Source organism: Anolis carolinensis, chromosome 5 (genome assembly GCF_035594765.1).
Source record: "Anolis carolinensis isolate JA03-04 chromosome 5, rAnoCar3.1.pri, whole genome shotgun sequence".
NCBI lineage: Eukaryota > Metazoa > Chordata > Lepidosauria > Squamata > Dactyloidae > Anolis > Anolis carolinensis.
Window position 1 is genome coordinate 122,869,279 of NC_085845.1, and position 17,501 is coordinate 122,886,779.

A 17,501-nucleotide genomic window follows, 5' to 3' on the forward strand; every position below is an offset into this window, starting at 1 on the left:
AAGCATTACATTTCTTAGATTTGTATCCTTACCATTCCAAAAACAAGCAATGTTTGTTTAGCTTCCCTGTAAATTCAGCCTCTTGTTCTGGTGCTTCAGGTAAACAGACCACAAAGTCAAATTGTCCTCTAGCATTTCTCCCCTAGCAGAACTAATTGTAAAGATGGGAAAATGCTAGAAACCCCCATGGCGTTTTGCTAACATTATGCTCTCCTGTTGCTTGCTACTAGCATTTTCAGCATGCGTCTCGCTAAGACAAAGAGATGGCATTTGCTTTTACCATTATTGGTATAAAAGTAGGCTTAGGCTAATGACATTTTACTTATTCACCTGCACTGCTTTGGACTTAAAATGTGAGCCTTTCTGAATGAGAACAGAATAGCTTGTTTTGGTGTGTGACCTTGCTAACAAATTCCTGCAAATGTGTTTGCTTTCTCTTTGCCACATAAGGAAAGAGTGCAAGTTCTGATAGCATTCATTTGTCTTGGAAGAAGAATATTGAGCTCTCACACATTTCATATGTGCCTGTTCTAGCACCCTGATCTGTAGGCACAAGGGAGGTTTTTGACAGCTTGCTGTCAACATGAGCCATTCAAACACATTTGATTCGGTGTTCGCAGCATCTAGGAGAATGAGTACAGCTTTATGACTTTGCCCTGTCTGCCCAGGATCAGCACATCTGGTGCAATAGTGCTGGTAAGGGAAGTACTATAATACACATCTACAAGGAAAATAATGGTATGCTTAAAGAGTGAGGCATCCTTTGCACTGTTCTGCTCAACTAAATCAGCTCAAACCATCTATCATTGCTGAGTGCATGCGTGCATGTGTTTGTACTGTATTTTAACTCAATGTTTGTCCTTTTATAGTGTTGTAAACCGTGATGGGATCAATTTACAAATCAATATACTACCCTGGAAGGACTGTATATAAATATGTTAAATAAATAAATCATTGAGCAATTCTGGAAACGCTTTATGGAGACATCATTGGCACAATTCACGGCTTCCCTGGGCTTTCTACAAAGCAACCATTGTCTGTTTTAAGTCATCAAAAAGTTACCATCCATGAAACGGGCTTTTAAAAAGCTAACTTAAATGCTTCCACATTTCCTGAACTCTGTTCAGACATGATAGCTACTGCTGTTTTTCAATGATAGATAAGTGTCTACAGTCAAAAAAAAAAAAAACCTCAATACTTCAGTACCACAATTCAAAGCAGTGGTTTATTCATTAGTGAAGAATATATCTCTATGGATAATTTTTTCTACACAGTTGTAATATAGTTTGAAACTGCATTATATGGTCAGACTCATATAATTTGGTTCAATGCAATTAAACTCATTTTATGAGTTTATACTTACCACACAGTGCAGTTTGAAACTGCATTATATGGCAGATGCTGCACATTTATGGCAGCCTTGCATGTGTATATCGTTACTTAAAACTAACTAGTTATGCAACCCCCAAGCCAGTCTTTAAACATGAATTTTAAATGTGTGTCTTTTGTCTGTTTTGTGTATTTTAATATATATATTTATAGAGATATGTTTTAATATGTGTATTTGTGGTGTTTTTGAATACGTATGTGTTTTAATTGTTCTGTAACCCACCTCGAGCCTTAAGAAGAGAGGGGTAAGAAATAAAAAAATATTATTATTATTATTATTATTATTATTATTATTATTATTATTATTATTATTATTATTATTATTATATGTGTGCTGCTGGCTCCTGCAGATTGGGACATAAGACTCTATCAACAGCCATGTTATCTACAACCATATGTAGGTAATATGGCAATACTTAGCAATTTGAAAGGATATCTCCAGTAACCATCAGAATGAACAACATTAATATATTTTTTCTTTCTTTTTCTGATCTCTCTCTCTCTCTCTCTCTCTCTCTCTCTCTCTTCCTCCCCCCCCCCCCAAAATAATAATAATAATAATACTTCATTTAAGCTAATGGAGGTACTACCCTATTGCATTCACCTGTGAAGAGCACTGCTAGGAAGCATGGTCCTATCGCTCTGTTTATGCCAGCCAATATTATTTGTTTCCTTTTTTTTTAATCTTGCAGACCATTTAACAATTCCTGGAATTGAAATTTGGTCACAACTCTAACCAGGCCTGTAATTATATTGTGCCATGAAAGGGATTCCCTCTTAGACTTCTGCTTACTGGTAGTCTGAAAGTTAAACCATAGGTTTAAACTGTGTGTTGCATATGATTGCTTGAATTTGGTTTGCCTCAGAAGCAAAGAAACTGGACCATGATTCTTACTTATCCTATCCATGTAATGGTCCTAGCTCTTTCACTCAAAGTCCACCATTTCTTTACAACTTATATATTTAACTAGAAGATTTCATACTATGATAGATCTTGGAAAAGTTAATTTAGTGGGATAACACTCTAAGAATGCCCCAAACTGCATGGGCAAAGTATGAGATTTCCGGGCTCTGCTATCTGAAAGTATTCATATATAAAAATCAAAATGCAGCACAAATCAAACACAGCAATAATTTCATCTGAGGAATGGTATCATTACTCAAACTACTCTGCAAAAACGAATCCCCAAGAGAATGCTGGGAGGAAAAAGGATAATATGTACAGCTAAGTTGCCCACACTTCAGCAAGCACATAAAAATTCAGGCACTCCATTTTTTTCATGAATAACACAAAGATTCTAACTCATGCTTAAAATACAACCAGCTCTTCCACAAATCTTACCTAAGAAAGCAATTTAAATATCAGACCATGAGGCATAAATCAGTTACTAAGAATGTATTTGTGGATCCAAGTATTATATTTGTAGCAGGCTTAGTAGTTGCACCATTAGTATATTTAGTATTATATATTGAAAGATAGAAGTAAAAAAGAGGCACTTGCTCCAACTACTTTATATTATTGGATAGACATTAATTTGTATGGTCTGATTCCATTATTCATATTGTGGGAAAGGGATATTGAGTACAATAGCAACTACTATCAATGGATGTTGTCTCAATCTGACATTTATACTGCACTGACCTGAATGTCCCCTCTTCAATGAAAAACTCCAGGTATCAGTTCTGACCCAATGGCAACTTATAAAAGCTGCCCATCTTCATGTGATCTGTGTTACCCATCCCTTCAAACCTGACCTATCTCACAAAAACTTTCTTTACAGAGGGTAACAATGGTAAGAACAGAAATGGCAAGCAAAATATTTTCATTGTTTTACATGAAACAGTAACATGTGTTGTCGAAGGCTTTCATGGCCAGGATCACATGTTGCAATCAAGAGGCCAGTGGCCCATGGGAGAGCTGGTTCTCTCTGGAGTTACTGGAATTGTGTTGGCCCCAAGGAAATAGTATCTCTAATAAACCCCTGGAGTTACATTTAAACAGAACAGAGAAAGAGAGAGATGATGATGAAGAAGAAAGGAAAACTGAAATTCTCTTATTTTTTGTGTGGCTGCCACCCAGGGCCGGCCCGAGGTAATTTTCAAGTGTAGGCTGTTAAAGTAGCTTCAAACTGCCTTAGTTATACACTCTGAAAACAGGGGAATTCCAGACAGGAAACAATCAGGGCCAGCTAATGTATGCACAGTTCGGCATGATAGGGCTGTGTGCCAAGTTTGGTCCAGATCCAAAGTCGGCTGGGTTCAGTGCTGTCTGTATAAGGGTGAACTACAACTTCCAGAGCCAAAGATCAATCACCCCAAAACCCTGCCTGTATGCACAGTTCGGCATGATAGGGCTGTGTGCCAAGTTTGGTCCAGATCCAAAGTCGGCTGGGTTTAGTGCTAACTATATAAGGGTGAACTACAACTCCCAGAGCCAAAGGAGAATCACCCCGAAACCCTGCCTGTATGCTCAGTTGGACAATTCCAGCTAACACCTCCCAAACAAGGATGCCCCCAGGGAGGAAGCAGCCAGGCTTTGAATCTGCAATCAAGTGCTAATCAAGCCGGCCAATTGCAACATTCACACTAGCCTCACACAGATAATAGCTCTTTCTCCCACCCTGGACTTTCTACAGATATATAAATCGCACTTACCTAGCTTCCAACAGACCACACAACCTCTGAGGATATCTGCCATAGGTGTGGGCCTGGCCCCAGAGGCAGGCCTGGTCCCGGAGGTGGGCCTGGCCCTGGGCAAGGCCCCAAAGGCCGGGTGCAGGCCCTGAAGGTGAGCGGGCCCAGACCAAAGCCGAGAGGAGGCAGGGGGTGCGTGCCCAGGTGCGCGCGCATATGTGCATGCGTGCGCACCCCCGACTCCTCTTGGTTTCGGCCTGCTGAGCAGGCCCAGACCGAAGCCGAGAGGAGGCGGGGGTGTGCACGCACCCGGGAGCACCTTAACTGTGCCCCCTACAGAATGGCGCCACAGGTAAGTGCCTGGTTCGCCTCACGGTTGAACCGCCTCTGCTGCCACCACTGACACAGGAATGAAACTGGAAGTGGGAGCATGTTTCACGTTTCAGAGATGATAAATTCTCGGAGGAATTCTTCCTTTATCTGTATTTCAAACTAATATTCTCAGACTTTTTAAATGCCAGGAACTGGGCATGGCTTTCCTTGAAAATCTTTGTTAATTGCCTTCCCTTTTCTTCCTCCTTGTAAATAAAGGATGCTTATCAATCTTCTTTGGAGGCATGTCCTAGGAATCCAGAGAAAAGCCACAATTATTAATAACCCAACGGGAAAAAAATGAAGATTATTGGGAATTTGACAGAATATAAGAAAAAACAGTTGTGAATGAGTTCTGACTCTTTTCATTTATTCAGTATCTGCTTTTGGAACAAGGTCACTGTTGGCCATCTGTTCATGTTCACAGTCCCACCAGGTATGCAATGTCCATCACTAAATCATTTAACCATAGTGGCATTTTCTGCAGATGAAAATTTTCAGGACCTTATCACATTGTATTTTACTCTGTTTCTGAGACCCTTTGAACATGATTCCAAATGAGTCCTACCACATGATGCTTGTGCCATTCCGTCAAAATGGATTCAAATGGATTGAGAGGGGCCAACCTTCCATAGTGTGAAAAGTCAAAACACAGCATTTTCTAAATGTGAGAATCAGGTATGATATGGTCAGTATGCATCCTATCTGAATACAGTATTCATCCAGTCCAAAAAAAGAAAATGATGCACACTGATATAAACAGAGTATAACCAAATGTGATGAGGTCCTCTGTCTTTCTGAGCAAACAGAATTTAGCTGTGGCTGTACCTAGGAGTTTTGCCAGCTTCCATGTTTTAATTTAATGATTGGTCAACCCTGTCAGTGTGCAGTTACACAGTGATCTAGAGTGTCTTTGTATGCCATACACAAGAAATTCCTCAAGCCCAGAGATCCTTGTAATCTTACCAAATATGCTACTATTTCTTACTTAGGACGTTTCCTATTCCATACCATGTTAGTTTATTTGTGCATGTTCCTTCCTTGCCTGATAGACAGGCATGTAGCGAGGGGGGGCGGGGCTTGAGGGGCTTCAGCCCCCCCCCCCCGAAATTCTCTGAGTGGTCCATGAAAAGGCCTTACATTTATTATTTAGACTGTTATGTTTATTCATATCATGATCTGAGCACCATGCTCAATATATCCCATATGCATGGGGGTATTGGCATAACGATACAAAAGGTTTGCTAGGGTAGATCCTCTCTCACCCAGACTCACCCCCCCCCCCCCAAATAAAAATCCTGACTACGGGCCTGCTGATAGATATCAGTGAAAAGAAATGAAAAATAAGAAAAAAGGCATATTTCTCCCAATCTTTCACAATAGGTGATGGATATCTTAAATTTGCAAAATCATGGTCCTGTTAACAATGTCTGCATGCCTATGCTCACTAATTGTTAGTGTGCATTGTGTTGACTTTTCTGGGTCCCATCTAAGGGAAAAGGTAGGGCAGAATAATTTTTTCACTTCATCTAGTATCTTCTGGCATCAGTCTAACCTTCAGCCAGTATATCTACTTCTCTGTCTCTCTACCATGCCACGCCACACCACAACACACCATGTGTTTGATTATTTACAAGTATTTGTAAGTAAAACTATTTTGATGTATTTTACAAAGGAGAAAAAACTTATTTCTTCTTTTTTAGATGTGGGAATGGGGCTGGTTGCTGTTCAGCTTCCAACTTGCTAATTTGATTATTTTGCTTGAGAGATTTAGTACTAAAGGCAGTCCTTGAGTAACAAATATCTGACTTACAAACAACTCATTGTTAAAAACAAGGGTGGGACAACAGGAAGTGAGAGAAATCTTCCTCTAGGAAGGGAAATTCATTTTTGAAAGAGTTATCATGGAGAAAAGGTATCTCCACTGAAGTTTTATCACCACGCCTTGTTTCCACAACTAGGCATTCTTTCAAAGGTTTTAGAGTTAGGTTGCTTTTATATGGTTTGTCCTGATGTAATTATGTTTTGAGTGTTTTTCCCTTTTTGGCATTGAATGTTTGCCACATACATGTTGGAAACTACCCTAAGTCCCTTTGGGGAGATAGGGTGGTCTACAAATAAAGTTGTTGTTGTTGTTGTTGTTGTTGTTGTTATTAATATGAGGAGAAGTGATCCCAGAAAAGGTGGGTTCCTAAATCTGATGGCTTAACCCAGGTCTTATTGAAGGATATGAGGAGAAACGATCCCAGAGAAAGTGGTTTTCTAAGATTGATGCCCTAAAAATGATGGAAAGGGGAGCCTCAAAATTTCCCCCATTGCCACCAATGGGCCTGATCTTCCCAGAGTGAAAATGGATCATTCAGCTGCCGGATCGAAAAATGGAATTTTGTCTTCCAAAATTTGGGAGACTCCCAAAAAGAATGTATGAAGGGGGGACCCAAAATCCTGACACTGAATGGAACAGAGTTTAACAAATTGCACACCCCTACTAGAGTCTTCCTAAGAATCCTTACATACAGGGGAATCTACTAACAAGAAAAGACTTCCCCCTCACAGTTGATCATAAATTGGACATATGACACTTTGAATAGAAGTGGGTTTTATGAACCTATGATGTCTCTTTTCAGAAAGAGAGGGTACATCTACATGCTAGCATTATTGTAGTTTGACACCACTTTCATTGCTGTGGCTCAATGCTATACCATAGGAGTTATAGTTTTATAAGATCTTTAGTTGTCTGTGCCAAATAATGCTGATGGCTCACCAATCTACAAATTCCAGGTTTCCATAGCATTGATCCATAGCAGTTGAAGTAGTATGTACTTGTATTACTTCTACAGTATAGATTCTGCTCAATCTTAAAAGAAGAGACATTTACTGATATAATTAATTAACCATTGTACATTGCAGTTTCCCAAATGCTAATCGTGTCTCTCTCTGTGTATAGGAGAGAAGGAAAAGATTTTACAGTTTTCTTGCAGTTGGATGCAGAAAAACATAAAAAATGTCAAAATTATCATTTCTGTGACACACATAAACAGGCAATAAAATAAATAAAATAAAAAGTGAAGCTCTGAACAGTAACTAACCACATTATACAAGAAGCAAGTACATTAGAAGTTGAAGTTTTCATGTTCGTTGCTCCCCTTTACACTTTCCCCTGATGTCAGTTTATAACTCTTCAGCCTCTGGGGGAATCAGGTATATTCTGCCAATGAAGCTCATTAATCTTCCATCTCAAGGATCTCCTGCTGTCCAATTAGACTTGCTGGCAGGATGTGAGCTGCCCAGACCTCAGGGGTTGGTTCCACTCTGCAGTTCTGGAGATGGTGGTGACTCTCTTAGTTTTAACATTGTACCTGTCAGAAATTGACACCACTTGTTAACTGATTATTAGTAGTGCAAAGGAAATGTTCTTGAGACAGGGACCAGGATGTAGATGATTCTGGTGTTCTTAACTATCCCTTTTTTGTACTATTTTTCAGTGCTACTATTAAAAATGTTACTCACATAGGTTGAAATATTATACCAATGTTTGTGTGTGCATGTGTATGTATATGTGTTGTAGCTGCTATATTTGAATTCATAAAGACGTTTTAAATTGTATTGATTCCTGAATTGGATTTCTACCTTTGCTTTTTCCCTTTTCTTTTTAGGTCCTGTGCAATAGTGATCACTAAAGTCTTCAGAAGGGGAAAATATGTGTATAGATTCTTAACAATATTAATACATTTGTTTGTGGATTCTAAGAGATGCCTTTTGTCTAGACTACACAAATCTGTTGTGCAGTGTTTACAGTGCACTCAGCAGAAGATGCTTCAGCTGTACATGAAAAAAGGAAAATCTGCCACTTCAGCAAGCCTTTCAAATGCTGATTTGTAATCAGTAAATATTTGATTTTTATATGTATTTTATATACTTATAACTTGAGGCCATGTAAAAATTTCTTAGGCCAAAAGGGCCTAAGCACCAAAACATCATGTTTTACAACAAATCAACAGAAAAAACAGTTCAATACATGGTAATGTTATGTAGGAATTACTATATTTGCGAATTTAGCACCAAACATTGAACAGGGATGTGGACAGCAATGTGGACTTAGATAATCCAGATAGCCCCCAGTATTAAAAAAAACCCTCTAAAATCAGGACAATAAATAGAAAATAACACTCTGAAAACAGGAGAAATCCAGACAGTAAACAATCAGGGACAGCTAACACCTCCCTACCCTGGACCTTCTACAGATATATAAATACCACTTACCTCACAATCTCTGAAGGCCCCCAAAGGCAGGCACAGCGCGGGCACTGGGGTAGCCCGACCGGCGCGGGCACCGGGGTAACCCGACCGGCACGGGCACCAGGGTATTCCGACCAGCGTGGGCACCGGGGTTTGCTCAAATTTTAAAATGACTCATGGAGTTCTGAAAGATATATCATTAGTGCATCCAAATTGCATGTTTTAAAACATAATTTTGGCTCATATCAAAGATTTACAATGTATTCATTTTATATGAGCTACATTACATTTTTGAAAGTTCTATAACATCATTTCAATATGGGAAACATCTAAACCTATTCAATGTTGCTGACAAATTATTATCAGAGTAGTTCTTAAACTTGACATCTAAGCAAAAAAACAAAAACAAAACAAGCTAACATACAGATTGAAGACAGGGACTGAAACCCACATTTAGATATTTTCTCTAAAGTGAATAGAAGTCACTACACTAATTATCCTGATGAGTTTTTGAGTTATCGACCAACATTTCATATTCCATTCCTTTTTTACAAGGAGAGTGTGAAGCCTATTCTTTTCTCCTGCATAGAAAAAAATATGTATAACGTTGCCCTTTTTACAAAAAATATGATGTCTGTTGGTATTCATTTTAGTTAGTCCCACTGACTAAAGAACTTGCATATTATTCTTTATGCATTTGTAATCATTCACTTTTCTACAAATGTTTATATGTTTGAGACAATTTTTCTATACTGAAACATTTTAAAGCTGTATATGTTTTAGATGTGGAATACATTTTTCTTCATTGAGAGTCTTGGAAAAAGGCAAATGGATTCCCGAATCATTCAGCCATCTCATACAAGAGTCGACTGACCCTAACTCTGCTCTTCTTTTGGTGATGGGCAAATGTATTTCTATTTAGGCAGGCTTTATATGATTATATTGGGCTTGCCCCCATGTGAGCTGCTCCGAGTCCCCGTAGGGGAGATGGAGGTGGCATACAAAAATATTTTTTTATTATTTAGTCTATTAACTAGTTGCTGCAAAATAGTCATTTTCAGGAGTTGTTGTGTTGTGTTTTATCAGTATTGTTATGTTTTAAACACTTTTATAGAGTATTATTATTATTATTATTATTATTATTATTATTATTATTGACACAACGATGTTGTATGACACAGCAAACAAGATAGACATGCTGGATTTCGTTTCACAAAACCACAAGTCGAACACTTCCCAAGTGTCTAGGACTGTGTGATGTATTTTCGGATGATGCGTGCAGATCCCAGCAGGGTGGCCTTTTGCAGTTGGCAGATCGTAATTTTGTCAATGTCTATTGTTTCCAAATGCCGGCTGAGATCTTTTGGCACGACACCCAATGTGCCCATCACCACCGGGACCACCTGCACTGGTTTCTGCCAGAGTCTTTGAAGTTCAATCTTGAGGTCCTGATAGCGGCTGAGTTTTTCCTGTTGTTTTTCATCAATGCGACTGTCACCTGGGATGGCGACATCAATTATCCAAACCTTGTTCTTTTCCACAACTGTGATATCTGGTGTGTTGTGTTCCAGAACTTTGTCAGTCTGGATTCGGAAGTCCCACAGTATCTTTGCGTGTTCATTTTCCACGACCTTTGCTGGTTTGTGATCCCACCAGTTCTTTGCTGCTGGGAGGTGGTACTTGATTGTGATGACCCATGGGCCTTGTAGTCCTGCTCAGGACATTGTAATTCCTGATGAAGATGAAAACTTGGGTTTTTTACCTTCCCAGTCTGAACTGGATTCCTCTCAGCCAGATCTTTCCCAGGCAGATCTGGGAACCTTGCACCTGCAAGAAAGTTGTCTCCCAGAAGTATGTCAAACAAGCCCAGAGCCTACTTCTCCCGTATTCTTGCGCCGGGAGTTTTGTAAACAACAGAGAAGTTTGGATTCAGCTTCGCGCAGGAGTGCGAGGATTGCAGCTAAGAATGTGGCCAATTAAGACTGCTTCTCGTGAGAATCTTTGGGGAGTCTCACATCTGGTCTCAGAGTTAGCTTTCGGTTCTGATTCCCAGAGTACTGCTTCGGCGGGAAAGCTAGACTCTATTTAGGTGTTTTACCCGCGTAGTAACTTCGCGGAGTCAATTCGTCAGCCTTCGGAGCGAGTTGTGTCTGGACAGCGCGCTCCGATTCAAGCCTCGCTCCTGCTCAAGCCTTGCCTTGCTATCCAGCCTTCGCCTTGCTTCCCAGCCTTGTTTATCTACGGACTTTGCCTTGTTTCCCAGGATCAATCCTTGCCTTGTTCCACGGATTTATCAAGTTATTCCACGGACCTTGTTCTTGTTCTTAGTTACCTTGTTCCACGTTCAAGCCTTGTTTCAAGTATCAAGTTATTTCCTAGCCTCGCTCAAGTTTCATGGACTAAAGGACCTTGTCATCTCCCCTCACTTTGCCTGGCAAAGTGAGTGTTTCGGTTATTGGATTACAACTTTGGACCTTAATATTTCTTATTGGACATTGCTTTTTTGGACTAATTCTGACCTTTCCTGAAAGGTCTAATTCTGAACTATTTTCTACACTTGTTTTTATTAACTTTATATATTCCTTCAATAAAGATATTAGATAGATTCTGGCCTCTGTGTATGGTTATTGGTGCTCTGCAGCCTGGGTCGTGACAGTTTGACTCCGCCCCCCTAAGCACCAATTAACCTCGGCCAGAATGTCTACCGGAGTCGTACCTGGGCCGAGCGGCCAGCCGATTACCTACACCATCGACAAGGAAGAGGTGGACCGAATCCGTGATAAGCTCAATGCACAGGATGGAGAAATAAGGGGTTTGAAGGAACGCGGAGTTCGTCTTCCGGCCATGGCGTTGCCAACCAAGTTTACTGGAGAAGCTTCTAAGGTTCATGTCTTCCGTCGCCAATGTCAAGCTTATCTGGAGGCCCGTGCTGCCGAGTTTCCCCAAGAAGACATCAAAGTGGCATGGGTTTACAGTCTTCTAGACGGGCCAGCGGCCAGCTGGGCGACGGCACTGTTCGACCAAGCCTCTCCACACCTAAGATCAGCGCAACACTTCTTGGACCACCTCAAGGAGACTTGGGGAATCGAGGACAATTTGGAGGCAGCCGGTCACAAACTCCGTCGCCTTTTCCAAGGAGACAGACCTATGTCTCAGTATATAGCCGAGTTCCGAGTGCTGGCCCACAACACCGGCTGGAACGATGTAGCCCTCAGGGGACAATTCCGGGAGGGTCTCAACATTGAAATGCTGGAAGAAATCTCCAAGGTGGATCCTCCCCAGACCCTCGAGGCACTCATTGATCAATGTTTACGGGCTGAAGTCATGATTGCCAACAGGAAACAGTGGGTTCGAGGCCAGGGCAGTAGAGCCGGGGCAAAACCCCCCGCTCCCGCCAGCGTTCAGCCACGTCCGGTGTGGAGACCCCCACCGCCAACCCCATACCCCAGAGGAGGCGAGGAGGTGCCGATGCAGTTGGGCAATGTGCGTCCCAGACTAGATGCCGCCGAGAAGGCCCGTCGTCAACGCTTAAACCTCTGCTGGTACTGCGGGAACGGGGGCCACTTCGCCAGAGAGTGCCCAGCCAAAGGGAAGCCGGCCGCCCGTCTTGCGGCGGCGTCCTCCACGGAGACGAAGGCGTCTGAGCCGACTGGCACACAGCCGGCGGGGGAAGCCAACGACCGGGTGTAGAGAGGCTCGCCAACCCGGTCAAAAAATCCATCCAAGAGCCGCCAACCGGGGTCCTGTTCCTTCTCGTGGTCACATTATGGTCAGCAAAAAGGGGACCCGTCATGATCCACGCCATGATAGACTCTGGAGCTACCAACAATTTCATCGATAGAGAGTATGCCGACTCTCTGGGATTACAATATCATGATTTCAAGAATGCCCGTGTGGTGCAAGCCATAGACGGCCGTCCCCTCAAGACGGGCCCCGTAAGTCAGTGGTCGGAACCCACCAGGATGTGGATAAGGGAACATATGGAAGAGATTTCCTTCTTTGTTACCGAGGTCCCCCATTTCCCTGTGATTTTGGGAATTCCATGGCTGACTCTCCACGACCCTAACATCTCCTGGTCCAACAGAGAACTGCAGTTTGCTTCACCGTATTGCCAAAACCATTGCCTCGTAGCCAAGGTATGCCATGCCACAGACACCGAGCCCATCATCACCTTGCCAAAGAAGTACTCCGAGTATTGGGATGTATTCAATGAGAAAGAAGCCAAAAAATTACCCCCACATAGACCTTATGACTGTGCCATTGACTTGGTGGAGGGGGCCCCGATCCCGCGAGGGCATCTCTACTCCCTGACTGAACCAGAGCAAGAAGCTCTCAGGGAATTCCTAGAGACAAACCTTCGCAAGGGATTCATCAGACCCTCTCAATCCCCAGCCGCCTCCCCAGTGATGTTTGTGAAGAAGAAGTCAGGGGAACTACGCTTGGTGGTGGACTACAGAGCATTGAACAATATCACCAAGCGGAACAGCTATCCCCTGCCCTTAATCTCGGATCTACTGGATCGGCTTCGAGGAGCCAAGGTTTACACCAAGCTGGATCTTCGGGGGGCTTACAACTTAGTTCGCATCAGGGAAGGGGACGAGTGGAAGACCGCCTTCCAGACCAAATTCGGATTATTTGAGTCCCGAGTTATGAATTTCGGTTTATGCGGAGCCCCCGCAACGTTCCAGCATTTTGTCAATGACATTTTTCAGGACTATCTAGACAGGTTCTTGATAATCTACCTGGACGATTTTTTGGTGTTTTCCAGATCACAATCAGAACATGAGAACCACGTCAAAATGGTGTTACAACGATTGCGGGATCATGGACTTTATGCCAAGCTGGAAAAATGCGCTTTTGATCTACAAGAGGTAGATTTCCTTGGTTACCGCATCTCGCCTCTAGGGCTTTCCATGGATCCAGCCAAAGTTTCAGCAGTATTGGAATGGCGGGCGCCAACTAACAAGAAAGAGGTGCAGCGTTTCTTGGGGTTCGCGAACTACTACCGCAAGTTCATTCCAGATTTTGCCCGCTGGTCCGACCCCATCACTAGCTGCATCCGTGGAAAGCAGCCTTTCCGCTGGACTGATCAAGCAGAGAAAGGGTTCCAGCAACTAAAGAAACTATTCACCTCCCAGCCAATTCTACAGCACCCAAATCCTGGAACCCCTTTTGTGGTGCAAGCGGACGCCTCTGATGTGGCAATTGGGGCTGTACTCTTACAACCGGTGGGAGATCACCTCCACCCCTGTGCCTTTTATTCTCGTCAACTAACCACACCAGAGAGGAATTACACCATTTGGGAAAAAGAACTACTGGCCATAAAGGCAGCCTTTGAAACTTGGAGACATTGGCTAGAAGGGGCCAAATTTCCCATTGAAGTCCACACTGATCATCGTAATCTAGAACATCTAAGAACTGCCCGCAAACTAAATCAGAGGCAGCAACGTTGGGCTTTATTCTTTGAACGTTTCAACTTCCAGATCCATTATGTGACCCCAGCCCAAACCAAGCAAGCAGACGCCCTGTCACGTAAACCGGAATACGCTGCAGGACGCAAGGAGACCTTTGAATCCCAACTGCTACAACCTGAGAACTTTGCCACGCTCACGGTGGGGAACACCAAATCCATTCCCATTGGTTCAACTTCCCCTACTCCAGGACCCATCTGTGCTCAAGAAATCAGGGCTAGTCAGCAAGCAGATGCCTGGGCGCAGGACCAACTTCGCCAAGGTCTGCATTTCCCCTTTTCGCTTAAAGATGGGCTGCTCTGCTATAGAAATCATGTTTATATCCCACCCGGACCGGGCAGGGAAAAAGCGCTTCGTCTGTGTCATGACTGCAAACCAGCAGGACACTTCGGACTATTTAAAACTATGCATTTGATCCTAAGGGATTTTTGGTGGCCCAAGATCCGCAAGGATGTGGAAAAATATGTCAACACCTGCCCAGTATGCCAGCGCTCCAAGATACGAAGGGAGAAGCCCTCAGGGCTTTTACACCCCCTTCCTACCCCATCTCGCCCATGGGAAATAATTTCCGCGGATTTCATCACTGACCTACCACCTTCCTGTGGATTCACCACGATCTTAGTGGTGGTGGACCTATTCACCAAGTTAGCCCATTTCATTCCCTGCGAAGGCCTCCCCACGGCCAAGGAAACTGCGGATCTATTTCTTCAACATGTTTTCAGACTACATGGATTGCCCAAGAGTTTAGTCACAGACCGTGGATCTCAATTCACCTCTCGTTTTTGGAAGGCACTACAAAAACTATTGGGCATAGACTCTCGCTTATCTTCAGCTCATCATCCCCAAACAGATGGGCAATCGGAGCGCACCAATGCCACTTTGGAGCAGTATCTTCGCTGTTATGTAAACTATCAACAGGACAATTGGGCTTCTCTGTTACCACTGTCTGAGTTTGCCTACAACAATGGAGTTCAAGCTTCTACAAAAGAAACGCCGTTCTTTGCAAACTACGGCTTCCATCCACGTTTCTTCCCCCCTGTCATTGAAACTTCAGAGGTTCCCGCAGCAGAGGATTGGCTGCAGGAACTCACAGCGGTGCAACAACTTTTGCTCCAGCAACTGGATCAAGCCAAGGAGGACTATAAACGCCACGCTGACAAACATCGCCAGCCGGGCCCCGAAATCAAGGTAGGAGATCGGGTTTTCCTGTCCACTCGCTTTCTGCCCTCCCACCGCCCTTGCCGGAAGTTAGATGCCCGTTTCATTGGTCCCTATCCAGTGGTGGCGCAATTAAACCCCGTGACTTTCAAACTCCAACTTCCGCGTTCAATGCGCATTCACCCAGTGTTTCACCGTTCCCTGCTCCTTCCGGCGGATGGTGTGCGACCTGATACAGACCAACCGGCCCCCCCTCCTGTTTTGATGAATGGGGAGGAGGAGTTCGAGGTTGAGGACATTTTGGATTCTCGCTTTCACCGCCGCCGCCTACAATATCTCATTGACTGGGTGGGTTTTGGCCCTGAGGAACGCTCTTGGGAAGACGCCTCCACAGTCCATGCTCCTGATCTAACCCGTCGCTTTCATCAGACCTATCCCACCAAACCACGACCTCGCGCCTCGGGGAGAGGGCCCCAGTTTGGGAGGGGCCTTGAGGAGGGGGATAGTGTGATGACCCATGGGCCTTGTAGTCCTGCTCAGGACATTGTAATTCCTGATGAAGATGAAAACTTGGGTTTTTTACCTTCCCAGTCTGAACTGGATTCCTCTCAGCCAGATCTTTCCCAGGCAGATCTGGGAACCTTGCACCTGCAAGAAAGTTGTCTCCCAGAAGTATGTCAAACAAGCCCAGAGCCTACTTCTCCCGTATTCTTGCGCCGGGAGTTTTGTAAACAACAGAGAAGTTTGGATTCAGCTTCGCGCAGGAGTGCGAGGATTGCAGCTAAGAATGTGGCCAATTAAGACTGCTTCTCGTGAGAATCTTTGGGGAGTCTCACATCTGGTCTCAGAGTTAGCTTTCGGTTCTGATTCCCAGAGTACTGCTTCGGCGGGAAAGCTAGACTCTATTTAGGTGTTTTACCCGCGTAGTAACTTCGCGGAGTCAATTCGTCAGCCTTCGGAGCGAGTTGTGTCTGGACAGCGCGCTCCGATTCAAGCCTCGCTCCTGCTCAAGCCTTGCCTTGCTATCCAGCCTTCGCCTTGCTTCCCAGCCTTGTTTATCTACGGACTTTGCCTTGTTTCCCAGGATCAATCCTTGCCTTGTTCCACGGATTTATCAAGTTATTCCACGGACCTTGTTCTTGTTCTTAGTTACCTTGTTCCACGTTCAAGCCTTGTTTCAAGTATCAAGTTATTTCCTAGCCTCGCTCAAGTTTCATGGACTAAAGGACCTTGTCATCTCCCCTCACTTTGCCTGGCAAAGTGAGTGTTTCGGTTATTGGATTACAACTTTGGACCTTAATATTTCTTATTGGACATTGCTTTTTTGGACTAATTCTGACCTTTCCTGAAAGGTCTAATTCTGAACTATTTTCTACACTTGTTTTTATTAACTTTATATATTCCTTCAATAAAGATATTAGATAGATTCTGGCCTCTGTGTATGGTTATTGGTGCTCTGCAGCCTGGGTCGTGACATTGATGCATAAGTTCCAATGGATCATTTGGGCCACACAATTGTGCCTCTGTTTGTAGTCTGTCTGTGCAATTTTCTTACAGCAGCTGAGGAGATGATCAATGGTTTCGTCAGCTTCCTTGCACAGTCTGCATTTTGGGTCATCAGCTGATTTTTCAATCTTGGCCTTAATTGCCTTTGTCCTGATGGCTTGCTCCTGGGCTGCAAGGATCAGGCCTTCTGTCTCCTTCTTCAGGGTCCCATTCGTGAGCCAGAGCCAGGTCTTCTCCTTGTCAGCTTTTCCTTCAATTTTGTCAAGGAACTTTCCATGCAATGTTTTGTTGTGCCAGCTGTCAGCTCTAGTTTGTAGTGTGGCTTTCTTGTACTGGTTTTTTGTCTGCTGTGCTTTGAGGAGTTTCTGATTTTTGACTTCAATCAAAGCAGGTTCTTCACTTTGCTTTACATATTCTGCCAGGGCATGTTCTTCTTCTTTGACTGCTTGCTTTACTTGTAAGAGTCCTCTGCCCCCTGATCTTCTAGGCAGATATAGCCGGTCAACATCACTGCGAGGGTGCAGTGAGTGATGAATGGTCATGAGTTTTCTTGTTTTTCTGTCCAAATTGTCCAGTTCCATCTGTGTCCAGTTTATAATGCCAGCAGTATATCTTATGACAGGCATGGCCCAGGTGTTTATGGCCTTGATGGTGTTGCCTCCATTGAGCTTGCTTTTGAGAATTTTTCTGACCCTTTGTGTGTATTCTTTACTGACCACAGTCTTCACATGT

General features: G+C 43.5%; 1 long non-coding RNA gene across 2 annotated transcripts in view; it reads right to left on the reverse strand.

The window, feature by feature from the left end:
• The window catches only part of LOC103279870 (uncharacterized), a 35,987-nt gene that overhangs the window by 6,007 nt on the left and 12,479 nt on the right, over nucleotides 1-17,501 (reverse strand). The window contains exons 2-4 of one of the 2 annotated variants that reach the window (XR_507039.3): nucleotides 8,659-8,818; nucleotides 7,508-7,754; nucleotides 4,045-4,645 (exon numbers count right to left, since the gene is read on the reverse strand). This is a non-coding gene — a long non-coding RNA (uncharacterized LOC103279870). Of the gene's footprint in view, nucleotides 1-4,044; nucleotides 4,646-7,484; nucleotides 7,755-8,658; nucleotides 8,819-17,501 lie in introns of both variants that reach the window. The other variant, XR_010006637.1, reaches the window with a different exon arrangement.